The 17,585-nt window shown below is 46.1% G+C and overlaps 1 pseudogene; it reads right to left on the reverse strand.

Annotated features, from left to right (window-relative positions):
- Nucleotides 1-507: 507 nt before the first annotated feature.
- Nucleotides 508-17,332, reverse strand: LOC129491530 (uncharacterized protein LINC03042-like; annotated as a pseudogene).
- Between the last annotated feature and the right edge of the window lie 253 nt (nucleotides 17,333-17,585).

Here is a 17,585-nt window from a genome sequence, read left to right on the forward strand (position 1 = left end):
GCAACTTTCTCGATTTTCTTTGGTTCTCCTGAGGTTATTTTGTTATATACAGGCTTATGTTTAAGTCTGTACTTAGCTACGATTGAGATTAGCATATAACTGTTAATTACATCTTTGACATTTCTGCCTTGACATTAGGTGCTAAATATCCCCAAATGACTTAGTTTCTCTCTACTTAAGCCAGTTCACCTGCTCCAGCCCTCTCTGCGTTGTTTTCTCTGAAATGTCCATATGGCCAGAAAACCTACGTGTGTTACTGCGCTGCCTCCGGATCTTCTGACTTCATCCAGAACTGTTCCCATGGGGTGGATGTTTCAAACTGGCTTCTTAAAGAGACTTCTGATTTCTTCCAAACTAAATGATAAATCAACAGAGAAAACCCAGGCCATCTCACAAACGTTTTTTGGCAGCAGCCACTCTTCAGAGAGGAATAAGAAGGAATTCCCCCGCGAGGGAGGGGCCGGGCAAACGAAGAGCAGACCTAAGAATGTTCTCGGCCAGTGGTTCTTAAACTTCAGCACACATCAGAATCACCTGTGCCCCAGAAAGCACGGCTTGCTTGGCCCACCCCAGGGTTTCTGATTCAGGAGTTCTGGGCGGGGCTGGAGAATGTGCATTTCCAATCAGTTCCCCAGAGATTCTGATGCTTTCTCTGCAGGAGCCACAGTTCAAGCAGAGAGGACTGCGGAGGCTTGGAGACAGGAAAGAGTTTGATAGGTTCCAGGACAAGAAAGGAGTCCAGTGTGGCTGGAGGGTAAGACTGAGGGGCTGGAGAGGGAGGCAGGTATCACAACATGCAGTGGAGACACAGACATACACACACACACACACACAGACACACGATGTTTGAAGTGGGGTGTGTATGCGGGGTTAATGACCTGATTTGCCTTTGCAATTGTTATTTCATTTGATTCTCTTCGCAGTCACCATGCTGTGAGCTCGGTGCCTTTGATCTCTGTAAACCACCCCCCCCCCTCACACCTTCCACAGAGTAGATGCTGGCTAAGCTGTATTATGTGCCAGATGCTGCCCTAAGCTCTTTATAAACATGATCTCATTTAATCCTCCTAATGACCCTGTGAAGCAGGAACTCTTATAATCCCATTTTACAGATGAGGAACACTGAGGCATCAGAAAGGTTACATAACTTGCCTGGGGTCACATAACTAGGAAATAACACCCTGGATGGTAAGCTCGAGCTGAGCTCTCAGCCTCCACTCTGTGCTGCCTCTGCTGCCCCACGATGCTGCCCTTTTACATGAGTGACCAATCTTGAAAGGCAGCCAGGTCAGACATGATGATCACCATCATTTAAAGATGGGGAAACTGGCCGGGTGTGGTGGCTCACGCCTGTAATCCCAGCACTTTGGGAGGCCAAGGTGGACAGATCACAAGGTCAGGAGATGGAGACCATCCTGGCTAACACGTTGAAACCCCATCTCTACTAAAAATGCAAAAAATTAGCCAGGTGTGGTGGTGGGCGCCTGTAGTCCCAGCTACTCAGGAGGCTGAGGCAGAAGAATGGCGTGAACCCAGGAGGCGGAGCTTGCAGTGAGCCGAGATCGTGCCACTGCACTCCAGCCTGGGCAACAGAGCGAGACTCCGTCTAAAAAAAAAAAAAAAGATGGGGAAACTGAGGCTCAGACAGGCACCTGGTCATAGGTGGAGGAAGAGTATGACCCAGATCTCCTGAGGCCAGATCTCAAGGTCTTGTCACAAAACTGGGCTGCCGATAAACCACAAACCCGGAGAGTCTCCAGTGTGCCTAGTGCTGAACCAGGCAGACAAAGAAGTTAACTGAGAAAGAAAAGGCCCCCGCCTGGCAGGTGTGAGGGCGAAGCTGGTACCCTGCAGAGATGGGGCTGATAGCTTTGTTCTCGGGCTGGGTGCCCTGTCCACAGCCTCCCTCCCTCCCTGGGCTGGGGCAGCAGCTGGGCTCCTGTGTCTGGAGGTGCCAACAGGGCCGGTCATTCACAAAGCCACCGTTGGTTTTGTAGCCATAAAGAAAGATACAGCCCTTCCCTCTGGGGAGCGAAAGCTGATACTGTAAACACTTTGGGCTCTATCTTTGATCTGGTGGGTCATAGGAGTGGCTTTTCTCCCCAGGTAGGGTTACCAGGAGAGGACTGGGCAGACCTTTGGGAAGCTGTGCCCTGCTGAACAGATGGTGCAGGGTGGGAGGGCAGGTCTGAGAGGGGAGCCCAACAATTACCCCCAGGTCTGGAACCCAGACACCAAATTTCAGGCCTTGGGGAAATTCTCAGTTTTAAAATAAATACCTGGGGCTGCTTGTAACTTTTAGTCTTTGGCTTTAAAAACAGTTCTTTTCTAGATAAAGGAAAATAATAACTTGCAAACTTTAAAAAGCCACAAACCCCTTTACGGCTGGGTGCTGTGGCTCACGCCTGTAATCCCAGCACTTTGGGAGGCCAAGGTGGGCAGATCACCTGAGGTCAGGAGTTCGAGATCAGCCTGCCCAACATGGTGAAACCCCGTCTCTGCTAAAAATACAAAAATTAGCCTGGCATGGTGGCAGGTGCCTGTAATCCCAGCTACCCGCGAGGCTGAGGCAGGAGAATCGCTTGAACCCAGGAGGCAGAGGTTGCAGTGAGCTGAGATTGCACCACCGTACTCCAGCCTGGGTGACAGCAAGACTCCGTTAAAACAAAACTAAACAGCCACAAACGCCTTTAAACTACAAGTTGGTAAAGGCTAGTGTCAGGCCTGGAAGAGACCTAGGGGTGGGATGGTGGATGGAGGGCCTGAGTCTGAAGTGCTGTTCTCTCTTCCAATCAGCTGATTTTGATTTGGGGTCATTTCCCTGGCATTGCATGAGTCATAGTTCTGTTCAAGAAGGTGGTTATTTTCAAACTAACTTTAAAAATTGAGAGTGGCTTCTCTTATTCTGCTTCTTCTAGTTATGATGCTCTTGTTGTTTTTCATCTCTGTGAACTCCTAGTTATCCTTCAAGACCCTGTTCAAACATCACCTTCCAAACTGCCATTTCCTACCCCCTTCTAACCCTAGAAAATCATGACTACATCCAATTATCCCTTCGTTATGCTCCATCCAAAAGTGCCTGTTTACAACTTCACATAACATGGGAGTTCACCATCAAGGCCATTTTTTCTGGCCAGATGACCGACAGAACTTGAGAAAAGACTTTTTTACGTACCATTTTATTCCCAATACGCAGCACATTGCTTGATACTTAACAAATGGCCTTGGCTGGGCACGGTGGCTCATGCCTGTAATCCCAGCACTTTGGGAGGCTGAGGCGGGCGAATTACCTGAGGTCGGGAGTTTGAGACCAGCCTGACCAACATGGAGAAACCCCGTCTCTACTAAAAATACGAAATTAGCCAAGCGTGGTGGCGCATGCCTGTAATCCCAGCTACTCGGGAAGCTGAGACAGGAGAATCGCTTGAACACAGGAGGCAGAGGTTGCGGTGAGCCGAGATAGCGCCATTGCACTCCAGCCTGGGCAACAATTGCGAAGCTCCATCTCAAAAAAAAAAAAAAAAGGCCTTGAATGAATGTTGTTGAATGAATGTTATTTGCTCTGCATCATAAGTAAAGGGAAAGAAATATTTATAAGCATCTATCATAGACCAAGTACTGTCTAGGCATCATCTATATGTTATTTAATTTCATCTCTATTAGAAGAGCTTTCATTTGTTTAAATCTAGACTAAACGGGCAGTGATATCTTAACACAATTAAGATACCTGGGAGGCTGGGCACAGTGGCTCACACCTGTAATCCCAGCATTTTGGGAGGCCGAGGCAGGTGGATCACCTGAGGTCGGGAGTTCGAGACCAGTCTGGCCAACATGGCGAAACTCCATCTCTACTAAAAATAGAAATATTAGCCGGGCGTGGTGGCATGTGCTTGCAGTCCCAGCTACTTAGGAGGCTGTGGTGGGAGGGTTGCTTGAACCCAGGAGTTAGAGGTTGCAGTGAGTTGAGATTGCACCACTGCGCTCCAGCCTGGGTGACAGAGTGAGACTCTGTCTCAAAATACATACATACATACATACATACATACATACATACATAAAGGATACCTGGGAAAACAGTTGATGAATACCTGTAAGGTGCTACAGGGCTACAGGAAATGCAAAGAAGGACAATGTCTGTCTTCTGGGAGTTTCAGATATTACTGAGGACACATATATGTACACACACACATCCCACACATATAAATCTTACCCACTCAAAGAAAGATTATTGAGCTTGTAACACACACTGATTTCTAAATGCCTGGTACAGACCTAAATGTGATAGAAATGGAAGAATGAGAGATCACTGTGGGCTGCAGTGTTTTTGAAGAAACCACAGATGTGAGTCTCTCCCAGTGGCCTGTATTCTCATACGCCTATAGACTGGGAACAGATTAGATCATCTCCAGCCAGTCTGCTGGCTGGAGAACTGGAGAACTGTTTATAACGATACCTTATATTTACGACTTTTCAAAAAGTGCTGTAACATCCATGATCCTATTTTTATCTCCAAAGTCATACAGCTGATAATGAAGCAGGGCCTGGGGTTGGATTCTGTCTCTGTCAATTACTAGTGGGGCTTCTGTCTGCCCATATGGCATCTCTGTGCAAATTGGAAAACAATGCCCCTTGCTCAGGTAAAATTGTGTTAAATTTAGTATATTACTGCATAGCTTGAACAACTGTGTGTGGCAGCCTTATCCTGGCTGTGCCCAGCAGAGAGCTTTCCGGAACATCTGCACTGCAGTCTTCCTGGCTGAGGGCACACATGTGCCACACTCTCATCGCTCATGCTCCCTGCCCACCCCTGCCCTCCAATGCCAGGCTATATATGCCCCTGGCAGCTTGTACCTTTGCCTTAACCCGAATTCCTCCATTAAGTAAAGGGGTTATACCAGGTTCAAAGCGGGGAAGGATAAAGAATTGGGTCTCCAAGGGTGCAGGGTCACCTGAAGTGTGGCTGGGAGAGGCACAGTGGTGCATATGAGAGTGTCAGCAATGTACGTGCAGGCTCTTCTGAGTGTGTGTGTGATCCATTGTATGGTGTGGGTTTTAAGTAGGGGAGGACTCTCCCCTGCAGCTTCAGAACTTTGGCTGGTGTCTCCAATATTCCTTCATTCCCTGATGTGTATGATGTGAAGATGTGAGTGCTACACATACCTTCCACCCCGGATCGTTTATACAGTGCTGAACCTCAACAACTGTATATAGTGATCCTTGAATTTGAAGAAGTTAATTAATTTATTATTTATTTATTTACTTATATTTATTTGTTAAATAAAGTAAGTTTCAGTATAACAGTGAGATATTTGTTTATTTTTGAGACAGGGTCTCACTCTGGTTGCCCAGGCTGGAGTGCAGTGGTACAATCAGGGCTCACTGCAGCCTCTACCTCCTGGGCTCAGGTGATCCTCCCACCTCAGCCTCCTGAGTAGCTGGGATTATAGTTCACCATATCTGGCTAATTTTTGTATTTTTAGTAGAGTCCAGGTTTCGTCATGTTGCCCAGGCTGGTCTCAAACTCCTGAGCTCAAGTGACGCACCCGCCTGGTCCTCCCAAAGTGCTGGGATTACAGGCATGAGTCACTGCTCCCAGCCTGGAAGTTCCTTGATTTTTTAAAATTGTGAAAGTTACAAAAGTTACCTGCTCTTTTCTAACAAATTAAATTAAATAGGGATACAAAAATAAATTGAACAATCATTCTTGCTACTCTTTGCCTCTCTTATGTCTACTAAGTAACCAGTACTAAGTTTGCTTGCATATTTCCACTACTCAATGTGTGATAAGGGAAACAGAAGCAAACATATGTATGCATATATGGGTTTTTGTTTCTTTTTTTTCTTTTTCTTTCTTTTTTTTTTTTTTTTTTTTTTTTTTTTTTTGAGATGGAGTCTCGCTGTCTCCCAGGCTGGAGTGCAGTAGCGGGATCTTGGCTCACTGCAAGCTCTGCCCCACGGGTTCACGCCATTCTCTTGCATCAGCCTCCTGAGTAGCTGGGACTACAGGCACCCGCCACCATGCCCAGCTAATTTTTTTTTTTTTTGTATTTTTAGTAGAGATGGGATTTCACCATGTTTGCCAGGATGGTCTGGATCTCCTGACCTCGTGATCCGCCCACCTCGGCCTCCAAAGTGCTGGGATTACAGGCGTGAGCCATTGTGCCCGGCCGGGTTTTTGTTTCTTTAAATGTGTTTTAACAAAATTGAATCATACTATATATGCACTTTTTAATTTTGTTGTTGTTGTTGTTGAGACGGAGTCTCACTCTGTCGCCCAGGTTGGAGTGCAGTGGTGCGATCTCAGCTCACTGCAAGATCTGCCTCCCGGGTTCACGCCATTCTCCTGCCTCAGCCTCCCAGGTAGCTGGGACTACAGGTGCCCACCACCACGCCCAGCTAATTTTTTTGTATTTTTAATAGTGACGGGGTTTCGCAACGTTAGCCAGGATGGTCTTAATCCCCTGACCTCGTGATCCACCCACCTCGGCCTCCCAAAGTGCTGGGATTACAGGCATGAGCCACCACGCCCACCACTTTTTAATTTTTTAAATGTTTAAATTTTAATTAATTAATTAATTTTTTGGAGATGGAGTCTCACTCTGTCACCCAGGCTGGAGTGCTGTGGTGCAATCTTGGCTCACTGCAACCTCTGCCTACTGAATTCAAGGGATTCTCCTGCCTCAGCCTCCCAAGTAGCTGAGACTACAGGTGCACGCCACCATGCCCAGCTAATTTTTGTATTTTTAGTAGAGACGCGTTTTCACCATGTTGGCCAGGATGATCTCAATCTCCTGACCTTGTGATCTGCCTGCCTCAGCCTCCCAAAGTGCTGGATTACAGGTGTGAGACACCGTGCCCGGCCACGCCTGGTTAATTTTTTTTTTTTTGTATTTTTAGTAGAGATGAGGTTTCACCATGTTGCTCAGGCTGGTCTTGAACTCCTGACCTCAGGTGATCTGCATGCCTTGGCCTCCCAAAGTTCTGGGATTACAGGCGTGAGCCACCGCATCCAGCCCTATGCACTTTTTTAAAGTTTAAGAATATAGTGTGGAGGCCGGGCGCGGTGGCTCACGCTTGTAATCCCAGCACTTTGGGAGGCCGAGGCGGGCGGATCACAAGGTCAGGAGATCGAGGCCACGGTGAAACCCCGTCTCTACTAAAAAATACAAAAAAAATTAGCCGGGCATGGTGGCGGGCGCCTGTAGTCCCAGCTACTCGGAGAGGCTGAGGCAGGAGAATGGCGTGAACCCGGGACGCGGAGCTTGCAGTGAGCCGAGATTGTGCCACTGCACTCCAGCCTGGGCGAAAGAGCAAGACTCCGTCTCAAAAAAAAAAAAAAAAAAAAAAAAAAAAAGAATATAGTGTGGAAATCTACAGTCTAGGTCAATATGTTGGCATGCATTCGTTAATATTTTTGATAACTGCATGATATTCCATAGTATAGTTGTACCATAACTTATTTTAAATTTACATTTAACTTAATTTATTTTTTTTTAGAGACAGGGTCTTGTTCTGTTGCCCAGGCTGGGGTGCAGTGGTGTGATCATAACTCACTGCAGACTTGAACTCCTGGGTTCAAGTGATCCTCCCACCTCAGTCTCTTGAGTGACTGGAACTATAGGTACATGCCACCACACTTGGCTAATCCTTAACAATTTATGTAGAAATGGGGGTCTCACTATGTTGCCCAGGCTGGTCTTGAACTCCTAGACTCAAGCTATCCTCCTGCCTTGGCCTCCCAAAGTACTGGGATTACAGGTATGAGCCACTGTACATGGCCCCTCTTTTTCTGATTGTCTTTTTCTAATCAATTTGTAGGCAATCTTTGTATATTAGGGCTATCAATTCTTATGTTATGGGCTACAATTCTTATGTTTCTTTCAGTCTTTTGTCTTTTAGTTTTGTTTAAGGTGTCTTTTACCATATTTCACATTTTATATAACCAAATGTGTGTTTTTAATATCTTCTAGTACAGAGTCTGGCCTGTGCAGGTCTCCAGTTCCTGCAGTTATACAAATATTCTACATTTCTTCATTGAAAAAAAAATACAGTTAGATTGTGAATTCATTTGGATTTTATTTTAAAATCTTGTGGGAGATATGGAGAAGTATTTAAATCTCTCTGAGGCTTCGAGTTCCTCTGTTGTAACATGGGCATCATTAGGATGAAAGAAAACGTGTGTAAAACTTACAGCACGATGCCTACAACATGGCTGATCCTCAGTAAGTGGTTATAAGAGTTAGTTTGTGAGTGGTGGCATGCACTTGTTGTCCCAGCTACTTGGAAGGCTTAGTGGGGAGGACCACATAAGGCCAGGAGTTCAAGTCGAGCCTGAGCAATGTAGCCAGATTTCCATTTCTTAAAAAGATAAAAAATAGGCCGGGCGTGGTGGCTCATGCCTATAATCTCAGCACTTTGGGAGGCCAAGGCAGGCGGATAACCTGAGGTCAGGAGATCGAGACCAGCCTGGCTAACATGGTGAAACCTTGTTTCTACTAAAAATACAAAAAATTAGCCGGGTATGGTGGCACACGCCTGTAGTACCAGCTACTCAGGAGGCTGAGGCAGGAGAATCGCTTGAATCTGGGAGGCGGAGGTTGCAGTGAGCCAAGATTGCACCATTGCACTCCAGCCTGGGCAACTGCCTCAAAAAAATATAAAAATAAAAATAAATAAATAAAAACGAGAACTAGAATCCTGACTGTGGCCTAGAGATTTTTTCCTCCATCTCAGTGACTTGGCTCATATTGGTGACTTTGCTTTTTTCTCTCGGGCAGATGTGCTGCTTTCAACTGGGCGAGTGCTCCCTCCTGATGAGATATATGCTGGAGCTGGGGTTGGGCACTGAGTCAGGCTGGGAGGAAGCAAGGAGGAGTGGTTTACAGAAAGTATTTCTGTGTAAGGGATGCCACAGTTGGAAGTTCCCTCTGGATACCAGTGGGACCTGAACTCACACTGCATCAGGGCCTCCTGAGCTCCTCAGGGACATCAGGTCACCAACTCCTTGTTTAGGATGGACTCTCCCCGTGGGGACAGGGAAGGAACTGGAGCTGAAGTAGATGTGAGAGGTGAAGGTGGCAGACTGTTGGGGCTCTGGAGAATCTTCCAGACATTCCTGCTGCCTCTCCCAGCAGACTATGCCAATGAACGAATCAGAAAGCTTGAAGAGGGAAGCAAAAGATGAAAGAATTCCTGGGACCATGCAGCTTTAGAGGGCTGGATGCCTCAGTCCCCAGGCTTGGGAATGAACGCTTTAGCTGGAGCTTGGGGGCTTGGTGTCCCTGGACTACCCACACTGTAGCTCCAGGCAGGTTGCTATGCATGCTCACGTCATCATCCATATTCAGTTTCATCAATTACACTCAGTAATATCCTTGACAACTATTTTTTTCCTCAATTCAGGATTTAATCCAGGATCACACATTGCATTTAGTTGTTATTGTCTCTTCAGTTTCTTTTAAATTGGGCAAATCCTTAACTTTCTTTCTGTTTTATGACCTTGGCTTTTTGTGTGCGTGTGGCAAAAAAGTTCAAATTATACCTTGACATTTTAAAATAGTACAGGTCAATTATTAAGTAACATTTCTTGTTATTAAATTCAGGTTATGGGTTTTGGGCAGGACACTGGGGAGATGCTGTGACCTTCTCAGAACACTGTATCAAAGATACACATGAGGTTGGCCTATTTCAACACTGGGGACGTTAACTTTTTTTTTTTTTTTTTTTTAGATGGAGTTTCACTCTTATTGCCCAGGCTGGGGTGCAATGGAGCAATCTTGGCTCACTGCAACCTCCATCTCCCGTGTTCAAGCGTTTCTCCTTCCTCAGCCTCCCAAGTAGCTGGGATTACAGGCTCCTGCCACCACGCCTGGCTAATTTTTTGTATTTTTAGTAGAGACGGGGTTTCGCCATGTTGGCCAGGCTGGTCTCGAACTCCTGACCTCAGGTGATCCACCAGCCTTGGCCTCCCAAAGTGTTGGGATTACAGACGTCAGCCACCGCCCCCAGCCAGCGGACATTAACTTTTGATCACTGGTTAAGGTAGTAGCCTTCAGGTTTCAACACTGTAAAGTTATTATGTTTCCTCTTTGTAATTAGTAAGTAATTTATGGGGAGATGCCTTAAGAGTTTGTAAATATCCTGTTCCTCATCAAACTTTTAACCACCAGTTTAAATATCCACTGATGATTTTCTAACATCATTATTCCTTGTTAATTTACTAGTTAACATTTTACTGTAAGGAGAGCTTTTCCTTGACCTTCTCATGTATGCATAAATGGATGGATGGATATCAGTATGAACTTGTAGACTGTTATTTTATCAGTGGGTTATAATCCATTACTATTAGCATTTATTTATTGCTCAAATTGTCACAGATTTGGCTGGTGGGTGTGGTGTGGGTTTTTGTTTTGTTTTGTTTGTTTTTAGTCTACCGTTTTCTCACTTATTTATTTAGTCATTTACCTATGGGTAAAAGTTTATTTAACCATAAACTTTTTCCAACTCGTGACTCTGACTTAGAATCAGAGTTTTGAAGCTGGAGACAACTTTACATTTCATGTTGCTTTGTCCAGCCTCTTTATTTTACATATGAAAGCTCTGACCACCCCCAACACTTAAGCATGTTCTCAAGGTCATGTGGCTTGTTAGAGGCAGAGCTTGAGCTGAAACCTGTGTCCTTGGCTCCTGGGAGGACATTTCCAGCCTCTTTAGCATGGAGAAGCTTCTACTGTTGCAGTTCTTTAGGCAACTGGAACTCCCCATATCCTATGTGGGGTGTCAGGAACTGATGGTTCTAGTATTTATTGACAAGAGTTTTCACAGGGTTCTCGGGCATCCTTCCTAAATCCTTAACCTTGGCAATGGGAAAAGAGGGTTCTCAGGGTCTTGTGAACTTCTATCATGTTGAACAATTTCCAAGGGCCTTGTGGTGGCCAAGATATGACAAATAAAAAACTAATGCCGGCTGGGCGCGGTGGCTCATGCCTGTAATCCCAGCACTTTGGGAGGCCAAGGCGGGCAGATCATGAGGTCAGGAGTTTGAGATCAGCCTGACCAACATGGTGAAACCCCGTCTCTACTAAAAATACAAAAATTAGCTGGGTGTGGTGGCATGCACCTGTAATCCCAGCTACTCAAAGCTGGAGAATCGCTTGAACCTGGGAGGCAAATGTTGCAGTGAGCTGAGATCGCGCCAATACACTCCAGCCTGGGTGACAGAGCGAGACTCCGTCTCAAACAAAAAACAAAAAACAAAAACAAACAAAAAAAACCCTAATGCCTACCAGCTTCTCACATTCTCACAGTTTACAATTTGTTGGTGGGTTTCCCTCCCTCCCTCCCTCCCTCCCTTCCTTCCTTCCTTCCTTCCTTCCTTCCTTCCTTCCTTCCTTCCTTCCTTCCTTCCTTCCTCTGTCTTCTTTCCTTCTTCTCTCTCTTCTTTCTCTTTCTCTCTCTCTCTCTCTCTCTCTTTCTGGTCTTGGCCTATTGCCCAGGCTGGAGTGCAGTGGTGCAATCATAGCTCACTGCAGCCTCGACATCCTGGCCTCAAGTGACCCCCCAACCCCAGCTTCCCAAGTACTTGGGACTACAGGAGTCCACCACCATGCCCAGCTAATTTTTAATTGAGATGAAGTCTCACTATGTTGCCCAGGCTGGTCTCGAACACTTAGCCTCAAGTAATTCTCTTTCCTTAGCCTCTTGAGTCGTGAGGATTACAGACTCAAGATGTGAGTCACCATCCTTGTCCTCTTATTGGTAGGATTCTGTGTGACATTGTGATGGTCATCTGTGGTCTGCTTGTCCAGCATCCCTCCTATATTCCCTTGCCACTATCCTTCCATTTTTTTTTTCATGGGAGGATCACTACCCCATTTCTAGTCCATGTGATTTGGGAAAGGCTGACCCACCCTGGGCAATCAGATCAGCATGGTAGTTAATTCAGAAATGGGCATGTGACCCAAGCTAGGCCCATGACAGTCATCCCTGCACTTTTACTGAAACTGCTGGGAATGAGGTGCTTTCTTTTCATTGGAATAGCTACTTGCAAGGCAGCAAGTAACATGGAATTTCTGGGGCCATCTTTGCTGCTCTCTCAAAACAGCCTGCTTGAAAAATGGAGCTAATGCAGAAGAAATCAAGGGACAGAATGAGTCTTGGTTGATATTAGCTGACCCCGATCCCACTGAGCCAGAAGCCAACTACTCATGGACATTTTTAGTCATGAGAGCCAAATAATTTGCTGCCTTGCTGGATTGAGTTAGTTTTCAGTCACTTGCAGTGAAGAGAGTCTTGCCTCATTTCACTTCCTTTTAGGCTTAGGTCCCGCCTCTCAGAGCTTTAGAGCGGTAAAAAGGATAAAGCGAACCCAGGCAGTGCTGAGCTAGCCAGTCTCCTGGCTAATTGTGCAAAGAACCCTGGAATTACTACTACCCTGGTCTGATCAGTAGCCTTGCCTGCTGTTTACCATACAGCAATAGGGGTATTGCTTTCTTGAGCCCTGAGGCACTATACCTCTTTTTAAAAATGATTTTTATTTAGGGGTGGTGGCTCACGCCTGTAATCCCAGCACTTTGGGAGGCCAAGGTGGGCAGATCACTTGAGGTCAGGAGTTTGAGACTAGCCTGGCCAACGTGGCAAAACCCCGTCTCTACTAAAAATATAAAATTAGCTGGGCGTGGTGCCTCACACCTGTAATCTCAGCTACTTGGGAGGCTGAGGCATGAGAATCACTTGAGCCTGGGAGGTGGAGGTTGCAGTGAGCTGAGATCGCACCACTGGGCTCCAGCCTGGGTGACAGAGCAAGACCCCATCTGAAGAAAAATAAAAGATTTTTATTTTAAAAATATTTTGTAGAGATGGCATCTTCTACGTTGCCCAGGCTGGTCTCGAACTCCGAGCCTAAAGCTCCAGGATTGTAGATGTGAGCCACTGTGCTTAGCCAGTACTATACTTCTATTAGTTGCCAATGCTTGCTTTGTTCTGTATTTTCTAGTGCATGCTTGAGTGTGAGTGTATGTGTGTGATCATGTGTGTGAGTGTGTGTGTCAGTGTGTTTGTGTATGTGTGTGTTCCTTTTACTCCTACCTTGCAAGGTTATTGCAAGCAGCAGGTGGGATAATGTAGGTGCAACACTCAGCCCAGTGCCTGGCGAACACAGTGAGTGCTCTCTGCCTTCCCCTTTTCTCCTCCTGATTCAGAGAATGACTTAAGGATCTGTGATGTGTTCCAATTTTCAATGCCTTCAATAAATAATGGGGAGTTGGAATACTGTTGCCAGAAATTTGCACCAGTTTTAATTAATTTTATCTGTTTAGAGTAAGATATCTCAAAGTCACTGAATAAATTTATGTCACATATGTTTACGCACATCAGTATTTTTCTTGAGAACTGACAGCCTTAGTCCTTGTTTTGTTCCCTGATGCTGCAGCAGAGGCCAAATGTGTCCTGATTTCTTGAGTGATGGCTGCCAGCTCTCCAAGTGTCACAGTAGATGAGGCCTCCATGGGGGCAAGCGCCAAGGATGAGTGTGGCCAGGCAGCATCTACAAGCCCATTTTGTCTATTCTTTATTTTTGTAATACATTTTATCTTAAGTTATATATATGTTTATAAGTTTATCAATATATTTAATATAAGTTTATATTTATAAATATAAACTTTATAAAGTATAAAGTTTGTATGTATAAACCTTAAATATGTTTTGACTTATCCATATAAGCTTTTGTAACATATGGATAAGGCAAAACATGTATACAAAATATTAATTTTCTTACCCATTTTAACCCCACCCTCTGAAGTAAACATTATAACAAGCTTCATGTGTATCCCTCTACATTTTTTATATACTACACATTTTCCCACTTGTATACATTTTCCTATTTTCTTTTTTACATATGCAAATATATAAACATACATATTTACTTATAGGATACCTCTTTTAATTTTTAAATGCAAAATAAGATCATATTCTGTTCCTTGCTCTTTCTTTTCTCTTTCTTTCTTTCTTTTCTTTCTTTCTTTTTTTTTTTTTTTTTTTTGACGGAGTCCCACTCTGTCACCCAGGCTGGCATGCTGGCGTGCAGTAGCGTGATCTCGGCTCACCACAAAACCTTCGCCTCCCAGGTTCAAGTGATTCTCCTGCCTCAGCCTCCCGAGTAGCTGGGATTACAGGCATGCGCCACCACACCCAGCTAATTTTGTATTTTTAGTAGAGACAGGGTTTCTCCATGTTGGTCAGGCTGGTCTCAGACTCCTGACCTCAGGTGATCCGCCTGCCTCGGCCTCCCAAAGTGCTGGGATTACAGGCGTGAGCCACCGAGCCCAACCTTTCTTTCCTTCCTTTCTTTCTTCCTTCCTTCCTTTCTTCCTTCCTTCTTTCCTTCCTTCCTTCCTTCTTCCTTTCCCTTTCCTTCCCTTCCCTTCCTTTCCCTTCTCTTCTCCTTCCTTCCTTCCTTCCTTCCTTCCTTCCTTCCTTCCTTCCTTCCTTCCTTCCTTCCTTCTTTCCCTCTCTCTCTCTTTCTTTCTCTTTCTTTTCTTTCTCTCTCTTTCTTTCATCTGGTTCTGTCACCTAGGCTGGAGTGCAGTGACACAATCATAGCTCACTGCAGCCTCGACCTCCTGGGCTCAAGTGATCCTCTTCCTCTGCAGGGATTATAGGAGTGAGCCACTGTGCCCAGTCTCTTGTCCTTTTTTTAAACCTAATAATCCCGTGCCTCTTTTTGGGTCAGTGTAGGTAGATCTAACTCCTTCTTCATAGTTGCTTGTCTTCCAGTGTATGGTTGTACCATGATTGATTTACTTAACTGATGTCCTATCAATGGATTTTTCAGGTCCTTTATAGCTTTCTGCAATTACACATAATGCTGACATAACCACCCTTGCAAATATATTTTTTTTATATTCAAGGAAACATTTGGTGATTCTCCTCTTTTGGCCCATGTGTCACATATGAAAGACACTTACTATATCAACCCTTAATCTGTCTGTCAGTCTGCCACACGAGAAAGCGTCCTTTTTTTTTTGAGACAGAGTCTCAAAAAATCAGGCTAGAGTGCAGTGGTGCGATCTCAGCTCACTGCAACTTCCGCCTCCTGGGTTCAAGCGATTCTCCTCCTTCAGCCTCCTGAGTAGCTGGGATTACAGGTGTGCACGCCACCACACCCGACTAATTTTTGTATTTTTAGTAGAGACGAGGTTTCACCATGTTGGTCAGGCTGGTCTCGAACTCCTGATCTCAGGTCATCCACCCCCCTCAGCCTCCCAAAGTGCTGGGATTACAGGTGTGAGCCACCGCGCTCGGCTGAGAAAGCATCCTTTTACCTCCCTTTCCAGGGCATGTTTTTAGCAGTACCCTGTTGGGAAAAACACCAATTTATGAATGTAGAACCTGGGCCCAAATGTAAGACCAGCCTCACTCCAGATCTAGCCTGGAGCAGTGATTTCTCTGCCCCTCCCATTCTCCCTGCCTCATGTGCCCTGAGCACCTCGGCCACCTCCATGGTCAGTGACAAGCTGTAATTGGAGCGAAAGGGCTTTGAAGTTCTGATAAATGAGATAATAAATCTCTGCTCTCCAGGGATGTAGGGCAGTGTCTGTGCCTATTGAATGGCCTCAACAGTGCTGTGTATATAGTAACTACTTAATTAATATGAAATAGGAACAATAAATCCAGTGGTTGAAGTGATCCCTTTGAAGTTCAGGTCAACTCTGAGCCATCTGAGAAGAATGAATGGAATGGGTAATTGAAACTGATAGATAATCCCCAAACCTCAACTTACTAGTTAATAGGGTTAGGCTCTTTACCTATTAAACCCTTTGAGATACTCAATTTGAAAACTGCTAAAATAAATCCCCTACTTTCATTTATTTTTTCATTGTTGTGGGGCAGGAGGAATTGAGCTGTGAAATGGCCACCAGGAAGGTGGCAGGATGACGAGTCAGGAGTCCTGCGTGAGACATCCGCAAACATCTCATAAGCAGCTTCTGAATCACACAGCATCAAGGCTGCCAAAGTGCCTGGCCAATCTTGGACCTAGAGACCTAAGAATGGGTCTCCCTGTGGACTCCTCCTGACCTGGGTGGGGCAAGGCTCTTAGAAAATAGGTCAAATGACTCTCAGTCTAGAACTGTCTGGGCAGAGATGCCCCAACTTTGCCTTTTGGGCTATTCATCAAATCCAGCCTTTAGGACGCGACATCAGGGTTTCATTTCATGGGAAGATCTGGGTGCATTTTAGTTAAAAGAAGTGATGTCATCACATCCCTGCTGAAAAAAGGAAAAAGGACCCACTCTGTGCTGACATGCCGAGTCCTGGGCAGGGAAGTCTGGACAGACACTTGGGTCCACACCTGGCTTTTCTACCAGCTAGCTCTGTGACTCTGGGACCATTGTGTCAGCTTTCTCTGCCACAGTTCCTCCCTCTGCAAACCGAAGGGCTTGAAATGCAGGATTCTAAGATCGTGGCCATCTCTGATTCTGACTCTGACTCTGATAACAACCCCGCGAGCCTGAAGAATTCAGCACTGCTGCTCCATAGGGGGTTTCAGCAGGAAGCGGGCACAGATGGCTTTCTCTGGAACGTGTTCAGAAATGTGGTGTGTGATGTATGGTGTGAATGAAGCATGGTGCCCTTTAAACACAGCTTCCCCCTGGGAGTGCTCTGAGCTCCTCGGGTTCTCTGGCTCTCATTCACATTCCACTGTCACTCTGGGCACTGGCAGCCCTCACGTGCTTGTGCACTGAGCACACACACACACCCCCACCCCGACTGACACACAATTGGTGACTCACAACTGACACAATCATTACACACACGGGATGACTCAGCAGGGACGCTCACACGCATGGGCTCACGCTCACCGTGACGTGTAGAAGTGGCTGTGCCCGTGGCGTCAGGCACCCCCACAGCAGCCTTGGTGGATGCTCTCACCGGCGGCGTTCTTGGCTCTTTGGAACTGCCTGTTCTTTGTTTTTCTGTTCGCTGCTCAACCCTTTCCTTCCCTTCTGTCCCAAACTTGGCTGGTTTTAGTCTCTTGCTCCCAAGCGCCTCAGCCAGCTTCCTGGACTAGGCTGGCTCAGGCCGTCTCTAAGGCTCCTGCCGACTCCAGGATTGCTTCTAATCAACTCCTCAGCTGGGAGGAGTCCCTTCCCCAGGGGTCTCATTCCCTCCCTGACCTGAGCATCTCTTCCTGTCTTCTTCAGGAAGATCTTCAATGTCTGTGCCATTTGAGCCAGCCCCTTTCACTAGTCAAGGAGCACCCAGAGCGAGTCACATGATAGAAAGTGGTGGCGGCTTCTGGAGGGTGGTCTTCAGTGTCTCTGAGGGTGCCTTTTCTCTTTCTGGCAGCCCAGGCAGATAGAAGTGTTGGGGTTCTTGAAAATCATCTTTGGGAGTTGAGCGGAACCAGCTGTTACTGGAGAAGCAGAGAAAAAAGATGCTGCACGTCCCAGCCATAATGGTCTGGGAGGGACCTACCCTAGAACGGGAACCAGGGTGGGGAAGCAGCGCAGAGGAAAGACAGGCCTGTGTCCATGGCTGCTGGCTGAGGTCTGATGGGAAGATAGGAGAACACGTCCTGGAGCTGC

Source organism: Symphalangus syndactylus, chromosome 10 (genome assembly GCF_028878055.3).
Source record: "Symphalangus syndactylus isolate Jambi chromosome 10, NHGRI_mSymSyn1-v2.1_pri, whole genome shotgun sequence".
NCBI classification, from domain to species: Eukaryota; Metazoa; Chordata; class Mammalia; order Primates; family Hylobatidae; genus Symphalangus; species Symphalangus syndactylus.